Source organism: Hyperolius riggenbachi, chromosome 6, assembly GCF_040937935.1.
Source record: "Hyperolius riggenbachi isolate aHypRig1 chromosome 6, aHypRig1.pri, whole genome shotgun sequence".
Classification (NCBI taxonomy): Eukaryota; Metazoa; Chordata; class Amphibia; order Anura; family Hyperoliidae; genus Hyperolius; species Hyperolius riggenbachi.
This window is the reverse complement of record NC_090651.1, coordinates 328,942,762-328,955,752: the sequence shown is the minus strand read 5'-3', so window position 1 is coordinate 328,955,752 and position 12,991 is coordinate 328,942,762. Positions and strand designations below refer to the sequence as shown.

The window sequence follows — 12,991 nt, the reverse complement described above, 5'->3', positions numbered from 1 at the left end:
ATAGGGCTTGGACCAGTACAATAGAGTAACCAAGCAGCTCAGGGTGACCCAAACTACTAAGAATGTATAGGAGGATAAAAGAGACCAAAAAGCCCTCCTACTAAAAAAAGCAAAGTTTAGTGTAATTTTCCTTCTTAACCACTTGAGGACCCACCCTTTACCCCCCCCCTTAAGGACCAGCGCTGTTTTAGGTGATCTGTGCTGGGTGGGCTGTGCAGCCCCCAGCACAGATCAAAGGGCACTCAGAGCGATCAGATCGCCCCCCTTTTTTCCCCACTAGGGGGATGATGTGCAGGGGGGGTCTGATCGCTCCTCCTGGCTGGCATTTTGCGGGGGGGGGCACCTCAAAGCCCCCCTCCGCGGCGAAATCCTCCCCCTCCCTCTCCTACCTGCTCCCCCGGGAGATCTGGGCTGCACAGGACGCTATCCGTCCTGTGCAGCCAGTGACAGGACGTCCCCTGTCACATGGAGGCGATCCCCGGCCGCTGATTGGCCGGGGATCGCCGATCTGCCTTACGGCGCTGCTGCGCAGCAGCGCCGTACAAATGTAAACAAAGCGGATTATTTCCGCTTGTGTTTACATCTAGCCTGCGAGCCGCCATCGGCGGCCCGCAGGCTATTCACGGAGCCCCCCGCCGTGAATTGACAGGAAGCAGCCGCTCGTACGAGCGGCTGCTTCCTGATTAATTAGGCTGCAGCTGGCGACGCAGTACTGCGTCGCTGGTCCTGCAGCTGCCACTTTGCCGACGCACGTTATGAGTGTGCGGTCGGTAAGTGGTTAAAACAGAAGCAAATCTGCAATAATTCAGCTATAAGTGAACATTTGTGGTTACCCACAATGCACTGCTACTGAATATGCAAATTATCCCTCTTTGCCCTTGGTTTGATATGACACTATTTCTTCTTCTTGCTTGGACCAGCCCCTTCTTCTTGCTTGGACCGGCCCTGGGGGCAGGGCGCTACTTCTTCTTCTTGCTTGAAGGTTGAGGCACTTACTCTATTATATATACTAGCTGACCCGCGGCGTAGCATACGCCGCATAAGAGGGTAGAGGACAAGAAGGGGGTATTGGGCACAGCGGTGGGGAGGGGGGTTGGACCCCCCCCTCAACTGGGTCCCCCATGTGTGCTCTACCTCCAGCTTAAGCTCAGCAGGAACCCCCCCTCACCTTGGTCCCCCATGTGCACTTCCCCTCCTGCTTAAGCACAGTAGAAGCTGCCACTATTAGTAAGAGGCAGCGGGCGGGGATGACTCACCTCTACCGTATTCCATTGTGCGTTCCACTGTCGTCACTTCCTGCAATGCCGCACACTGTATTGGTGTAATTTGACTTTTTAAAACAGAAGGAAATCTGCAATCTTCAATAATTCAGCTATAAATGAACATTTGTGGTTACCCACAATGCACTGCTACTAAATATGAAAATTACCGCTTTTCCCCCTTGGTAAGCTAAGCAAGCATCCAGAGCTGCTGGTGTAGGGTGTCAGGGTGACCCAAACCACTCATAATGTATAGGGGGATAAAAGGGACCAAAAAGACCTCCTACTAAAAAAAAGCAAAGCTTGGTGTAATTTGCCTTCCTAAAACAGAAAGAAATACGCAATTATTCAGCTATAAGCGAACATTTGTGGTCACCCACAATGCACTGCTACTAAATATGCAAATAATTCCTTTTTCACTTTAGTAAGCCAAGCAAGCATCCAAAACCACTGGTGTATAGCAAGCATATAGCTTTAAATTTTACACAGTCATATCAAACCCACATGTAGACAGCCTATTTCAGACTTTTGTTCCTCATCAGTACATGGCAGGGATTGATACAGCTGTATGAGATAGGGCTTGGACCAGTACAACAGAGTAACCAAACAGCTCAGGGTGACCCAAACCACTCGGAATGTATAGGTGGATAAAAGGGACCAAAAGACCTCCTACTAAAAAAATTAAAGCTTGGTGTAATTTGCCTTCTTAAAGGACTTCCGAGACCAAAATCTGCCCCCAAAACGTAAAAAAAGTTAACTACCTGCATGACTTTGTAAGGCAAGGAGGACGCCGTCCGCACCCTCCGTGCCGTTCCGCCTGGTCCCCTCTGCTCAATAGCCCCCCGGAAGGCTGCGACCCCACGGTCCGGGTCGGTATCTGCAGCCTGCATAAAGATGGCCGCCGGAGCTGGCCACGGCTGCGCAGCTCTAGGGCCAACCCTCCGATCCACGCTGCCTGTTACGTGGATCGGGGGTTGGCCCTAGAGCTGCGCAGTCCGCATAGCCGCTACTGCGGCTGCGCAGCTCTAGGGCCAACCCCCGATCCACGTAACACGTGGCCAGCTCCGGCGGCCATCTTTATGCAGGCTGCAGATACCGACCCGGACCGTGGGGTCGCAGTCTTTCGGGGGGCTATTGAGCAGAGGGGACCAGGCGGAATGGCACGGAGGGTGCGGACGGCGTTCTTCGTGCCTTACAAAGTCATGCAGGTAGTTAACTTTTTTTACGTTTTGGGGGCAGATTTTGGCCTCAGAAGTCCTTTAAAACAGAAGAAACTCTGCAATAATTCAGCTATAAGTAAACATTTGTGATTACCCACAATGCACCGCCACTAAATATGCAAATTATTCTTTTTCACCATTAGTAAGTCTTACACAGACATATCAAACCCACATGTGACAGCCTATATTTTTTTTTTTTTTTTTTTAGCTTGTCTTGGCTCCTGTTGCATGCAACAGGAGTCCCGGTTAGCCAGGCTATTAGCCCCGTGCACGGAAAAAGCGTGAGTGCCCTAAAGCACCCCCACAAAACGTGCACGAGTAGCCACGGGCCCCACAATACAGCAGGGCCCTTCCGGTTGTTCCCCGAAGGGAACCTTCCCCCTTTGCCATCGGCTCAGGGGGTGGCATCCTCCAACCCGAGTGGTTGAAGGATCCTGGAGTCCTCCGAGGAGGACCCCTACTGTGCCCAGTGGTTACCCAAAGGGCCTGGCCATGTGGCATCCCACATGGTCCGGGTGGCTCCCCCGAGAGGGAGCCGGGTGGGAACCGAAGTCCCCGGTGCCAGCAAGCTGGCCCCGACTAGTGATGCTCAAATACCCCTTTTCAAAATTCGAGTTAGGTCGAATTCGAATAGTAAATTATTCGAGATCAGTCGAATATTCGAGTCGAATAATTTTTACTATTCGATTCGACCTCGGAATTCGAGCTCACTATTCGAGTCGGTATTCGAGCTCATTATTCGAGCTGACTATTCGAAATGGCCTTAAATAGCTTCCAACACTTGTTTTGAGGGTGAATGATGCAAGAAACCTCTTTTTTTCCAAGTAACAACAGCAAGTGATTATGTGGGGATGTTCCTTTAAAAAAAAAAAGTTGAAAAGAGAAGTTGTGTCCAGAAATTTGTTCAGTACTGTATATACTTCTTCTTCTTCTTCTTTATCTTCTATATCTTCTTCTTCTTCTTCTTCTATATCTTCTTCTTCTATATCTTCTTCTTCTATATCTTCTTCTTCTTTTATATTGTCTTCTTCTTCTTCTTCTTCATCTTCTTCATCATCATCTTCTTCTTCTTCATCTTCTTTTTCTTCATCTTCTTCATCTTCTTCTTCATCTTCCTCTTCATCTTCTTCATCTTCTTCTTCATCTTCTTCATCTTCTTCATCTTCTTCTTCTTCATCTTCTTCATCTTCATCTTCTTCATCTTCTTCTTCTTCTTCATCTTCTTCATCTTCTTCATCTTCTTCTTCATCTTCTTCATCTTCTTCATCTTCTTCTTCATCTTCTTCATCTTCTTCATCTTCTTCATCTTCATCTTCTTCTTCTTCATCTTCTTCTTCTTCATCATTTTCTTCTTCTTCATCTTCTTCATCTTCTTCATCTTCTTCTTCTTCTTCATCTTCTTCTTCTTCATCTTCTTCATCTTCTTCTTCATCTTCTTCATCTTCTTCATCTTCTTCTTCATCTTCTTCATCTTCTTCATCTTCATCTTCTTCTTCTTCTTCATCTTCTTCTTCTTCTTCATCATCTTCTTCTTCTTCATCTTCTTCATCTTCTTCATCTTCATCTTCTTCATCTTCTTCTTCTTCATCATCTTCTTCTTCTTCATATTCTTCTTCTTCATCTTCTTCTTCTTCATCTTCTTCATCTTCTTCATCTTCTTCATCTTCTTCATCTTCTTCTTCTTCATCATCTTCTTCTTCATCTTCTTCTTCTTCATCTTCTTCTTCTTCATCTTCTTCATCTTCTTCATCTTCATCTTCTTCATCTTCTTCATCTTCTTCTTCTTCATCTTCTTCTTCTTCATCTTCATCTTCTTCTCCTTCTTCTTCTTCATCTTCTTCTTCTTCATCTTCTTCATCTTCTTCTATATCGTCTTCTTCTTCACTTATTTCTCTTTTCAAATTTTTTTTTTTTAAAGAAATGCAGCTATTTTTGAGCGTAACAAATAGCTGGTGGCGCACGCATGTTGGAAGCGCCATTGTATGTGCTCCCTGGCAGTGGAAACACACAGACAGCAGGAGGTAAATTCAGCAGCAGGAGGAGGAGGATGAGTGTGTGGCAGCAGGCAGTCAATGAGGCAGGCAGCGTGACATAATAGCCCTGGTACCTAGCGGTAATACCAGGGCTGTAAATAAACACAGCAGGCAGGAGGTCCCAGACAGCGGTCGTGCAGCCCACATTGTGTCCAATACACAACTGGGACAACACAGTTTTCAACCCGGGCACCTCAGAAAAATTAAACCTTTTTTTTTTTTTATGGTTTTGTAGTTTTGGTTTTACAACCAATTACACAGATATAGCTATTTTTTGACATAATAGCTGGTGGCAGAGTGGCAGCAGAAGGTAAATCTGTGTACCCTGGCGTTGGGAAACACAGACAGACAGACAGCAGCAGCAGCAGGAGGAATGGAGGAGTAATGTGAGCAGCTATTGTTTGACGTAATAGCTGGTGGCAGAGTGGCAGCAGAAGCTAATTCTGTGTACCCTGGCAGTGGGAAACACAGACAGACAGCAGCATCAGCAGGAGGAATGGAGGAGTAGTGTGAGTGTGGCAGCAGGCAGGCAGCGTGACATAATAGCCCTGGTACCTAGCGGTGATACCAGGGCTGTAAATAAACACAGCAGGCAGGAGGTCCCAGACAGCGGTCGTGCAGCCCACATTGTGTCCAATACACAACTGGGACAACACAGTTTTAAACCCGGGCACCTCCGAAAAATTAAACCTTTTTTTTTTTTATGGTTTTGTAGTTTTGGTTTTACAACCAATTACACAGATATAGCTATTTTTTGACGTAATAGCTGGTGGCAGAGTGGCAGCAGAAGGTAAATCTGTGTACCCTGGCGTTGGGAAACACAGACAGACAGACAGCAGCAGCAGCAGGAGGAATGGAGGAGTAATGTGAGCAGCTATTGTTTGACGTAATACCTGGTGGCAGAGTGGCAGCAGAAGCTAATTCTGTGTACCCTGGCAGTGGGAAACACAGACAGACAGCAGCATCAGCAGGAGGAATGGAGGAGTAGTGTGAGTGTGGCAGCAGGCAGGCAGCGTGACATAATAGCCCTGGTACCTAGCGGTGATACCAGGGCTGTAAATAAACACACCAGGCAGGAGGTCCCAGACAGCGGTCGTGCAGCCCACATTGTGTCCAATACACAACTGGGACAACACAGTTTTCAACCCGGGCACCTCAGAAAAATTAAACCTTTTTTTTTTTTATGGTTTTGTAGTTTTGGTTTTACAACCAATTACACAGATATAGCTATTTTTTGACGTAATAGCTGGTGGCAGAGTGGCAGCAGAAGCTAATTCTGTGTACCCTGGCAGTGGGAAACACAGACAGACAGCAGCATCAGCAGGAGGAATGGAGGAGTAGTGTGAGTGTGGCAGCAGGCAGGCAGCGTGACATAATAGCCCTGGTACCTAGCGGTGATACCAGGGCTGTAAATAAACACAGCAGGCAGGAGGTCCCAGACAGCGGTCGTGCAGCCCACATTGTGTCCAATACACAACTGGGAGAACACAGTTTTCAACCCGGGCACCTCAGAAAAATTAAACCTTTTTTTTTTTATGGTTTTGTAGTTTTGGTTTTACAACCAATTACACAGATATAGCTATTTTTTGACGTAATAGCTGGTGGCAGAGTGGCAGCAGAAGCTAATTCTGTGTACCCTGGCAGTGGGAAACACAGACAGACAGCAGCATCAGCAGGAGGAATGGAGGAGTAGTGTGAGTGTGGCAGCAGGCAGGCAGCGTGACATAATAGCCCTGGTACCTAGCGGTGATACCAGGCCGTAAATGAACACAACAGGAGGTCCCAGACAGCGGTCGTGCAGCCCACATCGTGTCCAATACACAACTGAGACAACACAGTTTTCAACCCGGGCACCTCAGAAAAATTAAACCTTTTTTTTTTTTTTAATGGTTTTTTGGTTTTGTTTGTAAAACAAATTACACAGATATATAGCTATTGTTTGATGTAATAGCTGGTGGCAGAGTGGCAGCAGAAGGTAAATCTGTGTACCCTGGCAGTGGGAAACACAGACAGACAGCAGAAGGGCAGTACACAGCAGCCCACTGTAGGTGTAAAATGTGTGGCTGCAGGCGACGTAATAGTCAAAGTGAACCAGGCTGGCTTAGTGAGCAGGAGCCAGGAGGTGGTAAAGGGTGGTAAGGCACATTAACGATGGTTCTTAGCCAGTTCATGTCCCCCTCTCGCCGACAACAGGGGCCAGGAACTCGCCTTCCACCCACGCCTGGTTCATCTTGAGAAACGTTAGTCTGTCCACAGACTTGTGAGACAGACGTGAGCGTTTCTCGGTGACCACACCACCAGCTGCACTGAAGCAGCACTCGGACAGCACGCTGGAAGGGGGGCAGGACAGCACTTCCAGGGCGTACTGCGCCAGCTCGCTCCAGATCTCCAGGCGCTTGACCCAATACTCCATGGGATCAACAGGGGCATCGCTGTCAAGCCCGCTGTAGGACCCCATGTAGTCAGCCACCATGCGGGTCAGGCGCTGGCTGTGACCGGTGGAGGATGCTGCTGCATGCACCTCCTCTCTAGTCACTGCTGCCGGAGCCTCTACAGTCCTGTAGAGCTCGTGGCTGAGAGACAGCAGGTCTGTGGGGCGCTTGCTGCTGGATGCAGGCACCTGCTGCTGCCTCTGTGCTGGCTGCTGGACAGTGGGGGTGGAAGGCTGGGGGAAGGCTTCCTCCAAGCGCTCAACAAGGGCCTGCTGCAAGCTCCTTATTTGTTGCGCTGGGTCTCCTCCTGCAGGCGGCAGGAACTGGCTCAACTTCCCCTTGAGGCGTGGGTCCAACATCATGCTGATCCAGATGTCCTCCCTCTGCTTCATCTGGATCACCCTGGGGTCTCTGCGCAGGCACGTCAGCATGTGCGCTGCCATTGGGAAGAGGCGGGCCACGTCTGCTGGCACATCGACGGCAGTGCTGCTGTCCTCATCCTCCTCCTCTGCCTCGTCAGCCTCATCCTCTCTCCACCCCCGCACCAACTCAGCTGCACTGTGCTGCTCCCCCTCATCAGCAGCAAGGTCAGGGACCTCCACCAAGTCCTCCTCCTCCTCCCCCTCAGAGGTGGACTGTGCAGCTGCTTGCCGCTCCTGCTGGTCCAAGGCTGCCGCTCCCTGTTCCAGCAAAGCATCGAGGGCCCTGTTCAGCAGACAAACCACCTGTTCAGCAGACAAACCAGGGGCACCCACTCGCAGACCATAGCATGGTCCCTGCTCACCATGTTAGTGGCCTGCAGAAAGGGAGCCAGCACTAAGCACACCTGCTGCATGTGCCTCCAGTCATCATCGGGGACGATGGACGGGATGTTGCTGGTCTTGTCCCTTCTCTGAGCGGCGGAAACAGTGGCCAGGGCAAGGTACTGGTTGACAGCGTGCTACTGTTCAACCAGACGCTCCAACATCACCAGGGTGGAGTTCCAGCGAGTCGGAACGTCAAGGATCAGCCGATGGCGTGGCAGATCCAGCTCCTTTTGCACGTCTTCCAGGCTCGCACAGGCTGCAGCCGAGCGCCGGAAGTGACGCACAACGTTCCTTGCCGTTTCCAGCAGTTCGCCCATCCCCTGGTAGGTGCGCAAGAACTTCTGCACTACCAGGTTCAGCACGTGGGCAAGACAGGGGATGTGGGTCAGGTTTCCCCTGTCTATTGCGGCAACCAGATTGGCCCCATTGTCGGCCACCACCTCTCCGACTCTGAGGCCTCTGGGGGTCAGCCAAATCCTCTCCTGCTCCTGGAGTTTGGCCAACACATGGGTTGCCGTCAGTTTGGTCTTCCCAAGGCTGACCAAGTGCAGCAGCGCTTGGCAGTGGCGGGCCTTCACGCTGCTGCTGAGGCGGGGGGTTTGGCCAGGTGTGCCGGAGGATGGCAGAGGATCGGAGGAACCTGCTGCAGTTCCCCTGACCCTGCGGGGTGGCACCACCCACTGTGTTGCTGCTGCTGCTGCTGTGCCCGCTGCTGCTCTCCCATCCTCACCCCCTTCCACCAAGCTGACCCAGTGGACAGTGAAGGACAGGTAGCGGCCTGTCCCGAAGCGGCTGCTCCAGGAGTCCATGGTGACGTGGACCCTTTCTCCAACCGCGTGCTCCAGCCCTCGCTCCACATTGGCCATCACAAAGCGGTGCAGTGCAGGAATGGCCTTGCGGGAGAAAAAGTGTCTGCTGGGGAGCTGCCAGTCTGGGGCTGCGCAAGCAAGCAGCGCACGAATGTCGCTCCCCTCCTGCACGAGCGTGTACGGCAGGAGTTGGGAGCACATGGCCCGTGCCAGCAAGCCGTTCAGCTGCCGCACGCGACGGCTGCTGGGAGGCAGAGCCCTAACCACCCCCTGGAAGGACTCGCTCAAAAGGCTCTGGCGTGGCCTTTTGCTGGCACGGGAATCAGCAGACACAGCGGAGGAGGCCACTGAGGACTGGCTGCCAGAACAGGCCTCAGTGTCGGCGGCAGGAGTTGCAGAGGGGGGAGGAGCAGTGCGTTTCCGCACTCCTGCTGGTGCTGCTGGAGGAGCAGGAGGGCGGGTGGCTGCTGTTGCTGCTGCAGCTGAAGGCTGTGCAGTGATGGGTGTGGTGCCACTGCCAGCACCAGATGCCTTCAGCCTCTGGAACTCCTCATGCTGGTGGAAATGTTTCGCAGCAAGGTGGTTGATGAGCGAGCTGGTGCTGAACTTTAAGGGGTCTGCACCTCTGCTCAACTTCCGCTGACAGTGGTTGCAAGTGGCGTACTTGCTGTACACAGTGGGCATGGTGAAATATCGCCAGATTGGTGACAGAAACATCCCCCTACGGCATGGAAGCGCTGCTGCCTGTCTCCCTGTGGTGGTTGGGGGGGGGGGCTTGGGTGCGGCTGGTGGTGGTACTGGCAGATGCTGCTGCTGCTGCTGCTGAGCCTGAGACACCAGCAGGCTGTGGGACCTGCCTACTGCTGCTGCCAATGCTTGCAATGATGCGCCTCCTTGCAAGGCCCACAAGAGCATCCTCCTCCTCCTCCTCAGAGCTGCTGAGGACGACATCCCCTGGAGGTGGTGGCACCCAGTCTCTGTCTGTCACCGGGTCATCATCATCCTCCCCCTCCTGAAACATGTCCTGCTGGGATGAGGACCCCCCAAACTCCTCTCCTGATGCATGGATGGGCTGCTTGACTGTCGCCACAGTCTTGCTGTCCAATCCCTCATCCCCCAAAGTGCCCATCAGCATCTCCTCCTCAAAATCGCCAACAACAGCAGACAATTGACTCATGATGCCTGGGGTCAAAAGACTGCTGAATGACAGGTCGCCAACTGACGGTGAACTGGCCTCCTCCCCAGGCCCTGCTGGGCGGCTGCTGCGAACAGGGGTGGTGGTGAGGGTGGAGGCCTCGGATGCAGAGCTGATGGCGGGCTGCTCATCCTCCGTCATGAGTTGCACCACAGTGTCTGCATGCTTTTCCTCAATGGGACGTTTCCGACCCGGCTGGAGGAAAATCGGAGCAGGTGCTACACGCTGCTGCTGCTGTGTCTCTGCAGCGTGAGTTGCAGATGCTCCTGCTGGGCGGCGCCCAAGGCGTCCACGGCCAGTGGCTATGGGAGGAATGTTAGCCACTGACGCTGCTGCTGCTGCTGCGGAACTGTGCATGGTGGCGCGGCCGCGGCCTGCCACAATGCTGCTCCCTCTCCTCCTGATTCCCTTGCTGCCCTTCCCCTTGCCCAAACCGCGCTGGCTGCCACTTCCAGACATCTTCGATGTTTTGGGCGTATAGACAAAAGTTTTTTAAAAGGGCGGGTGAAAAGTGGGGTACTTTAATGGAGTGGGTTGGTGGGTGAGGTGACTGAGTGAGTGTCCCTAGTACAGTAAGTAAGTAGTAACAGTCAGGAAGTACAACTAGCAGTTACAATAATCAGTAGTAATCACAAGTAAATTTAGTGTGTGTACACTACAGACAGTGAGTGCACGCACGCGCAAACACGCGCAGGAGCTAGCCTATGAACAGTGACTGAGTGAGTGTCCCTAGTACAGTAAGTAAGTAAGTAGTAACAGTCAGTAAGTACAACTAACTAATTACAATAATCAATCAGTTATCAGAAGGAAATAGAGTGTGTGTAGTGTGTGTACACAGACAGTGAGTGCACACACGCAGGAGCTAGTAGCCTATGAACAGTGACTGAGTGTCCTAGACTCCTAGTACAGTAAGAGTAAGTAGTAACAGTAAGTACAACTAACTAATTACAATAAGCAATCAGTTATCAGAAGGAAATAGAGTGTGTGTAGTGTGTGTACACAGACAGTGAGTGCACACACGCAGGAGCTAGTAGCCTATGAACAGTGACTGAGTGTCCTAGACTCCTAGTACAGTAAGAGTAAGTAGTAACAGTAAGTACAACTAACTAATTACAATAAGCAATCAGTTATCAGAAGGAAATAGAGTGTGTGTAGTGTGTGTACACAGACAGTGAGTGCACACACGCAGGAGCTAGTAGACTATGAACAGTGACTGAGTGTCCTAGACTCCTAGTACAGGAAGAGTAAGTAGTAACAGTAAGTACAACTAACTAATTACAATAAGCAATCAGTTATCAGAAGGAAATAGAGTGTGTGTAGTGTGTGTACACAGACAGTGAGTGCACACACGCAGGAGCTAGTAGACTATGAACAGTGACTGAGTGTCCTAGACTCCTAGTACAGTAAGAGTAAGTAGTAACAGTAAGTACAACTAACTAATTACAATAAGCAATCAGTTATCAGAAGGAAATAGAGTGGGTGTAGTGTGTGTACACAGACAGTGAGTGCACACACGCAGGAGCTAGTAGCCTATGAACAGTGACTGAGTGTCCTAGACTTCTAGTACAGTAAGAGTAAGTAGTAACTAACAGTAAGTACAAACAACTAACTAATTACAATAATCAATCAGTTATCAGAAGGAAATAGAGTGTGTGTAGTGTGTACACAGACAGTGAGTGCACACACGCAGGAGCTAGTAGCCTATGAACAGTGACTGAGTGTCCTAGACTCCTAGTACAGTAAGTAGTAACAGTAAGTACAACTAACTAATTACAATAATCAATCAGTTATCAGAAGGAAATAGAGTGTGTGTAGTGTGTACACAGACAGTGAGTGCACACACGCAGGAGCTAGTAGCCTATGAACAGTGACTGAGTGTCCTAGACTCCTAGTACAGTAAGTAGTAACAGTAAGTACAACTAACTAATTACAATAATCAATCAGTTATCAGAAGGAAATAGAGTGTGTGTAGTGTGCACACAGACAGTGAGTGCACACACGCAGGAGCTAGTAGCCTAAGAACAGTGACTGAGTGTCCTAGACTCCTAGTACAGTAAGTAGTAACAGTAAGTACAACTAACTAATTACAATAATCAATCAGTTATCAGAAGGAAATAGAGTGTGTGTAGTGTGTACACAGACAGTGAGTGCACACACGCAGGAGCTAGTAGCCTATGAACAGTGACTGAGTGTCCTAGACTCCTAGTACAGTAAGTAGTAACAGTAAGTACAACTAACTAATTACAATAATCAATCAGTTATCAGAAGGAAATAGAGTGTGTGTAGTGTGTACACAGAAAGTGAGTGCACACACGCAGGAGCAGCTAGTAGCCTATGAACAGTGACAGTGAGTGTCCTAGTACAGTTACAGTATATAACTACAATACTAATACAATCAGTAGTAAAGGACAGCAGAAATACTGGTATAGAATAGAGAGAAATAAACAGAGGACAGGAGGACAGCTGCCCACACAGGCAAGGCCCTGAGGCCTAAAGCTGTAAGCCTGCAGCAGCTGGCCTGTCTCTATGTAACACAAAAGCTACTAACTAAAATACAATGTCTAACTAACTAACAACAATATAGGTGTGTATAGGAGGTGTATGTGAGCAAAAACGCTAGGTAAATGACCACAATAAAGCTCTTGCTAAGCCAAAGCACAAAGGAGCAACTCTCTCTCTATGCAAGTCTCAGGCAAGGACGGAGAAACGGAACATGGCGGCCGCTATTTATAGGGTAGGGGCTGGCCAGGGTCCCCCTCTGTGATTGGCTGCCGTCAGAGGGCCTGGGAGCCCTCTGATTGGCTCTAAGGACATCAATCTGGGCTATGACGCTATTCGAGCTCGGTACCGAGCTCGAATAGCGCCGTTTGCTCGAATAGCTCGAATAGTGAATGGGCTATTCGAGTGTACTCGAATAGCCCATTCGAATAGCTACAGCTATTCGGAGCTCGAATACCGAGCTCGAATAGCTGGAAAAGAGCTCGAATATTCGAGCTACTCGAATATTCGAGCTCTGCTGAGCACCACTGGCCCCGACCTTGCGGCCGGAGTGATAAAAATTCCGCACTCTCCCTAGCCAAAAGGCCGGGGAGCTGCGTTAGTTGGCTATGCATATGGGCAGTACAGACCAAAGCACCCTACTTCCGCCTGAGATCTGCCACATCTCAGGTTTTTTCAGGTGCACCTGGAGCGCCACTTCCAGGGGCAGTACGCCTAAGCAAAGCCCTCAGCCATTCA

At 50.2% G+C, this 12,991-nt stretch overlaps 1 protein-coding gene across 1 annotated transcript in view; it reads right to left on the bottom strand.

Moving 5' to 3' along the window:
• Positions 1 to 12,991, bottom strand: part of LOC137522906 (carcinoembryonic antigen-related cell adhesion molecule 7-like) — a 178,770-nt gene that overhangs the window by 67,482 nt on the left and 98,297 nt on the right. The gene's annotated exons all lie outside the window — the stretch shown is intronic.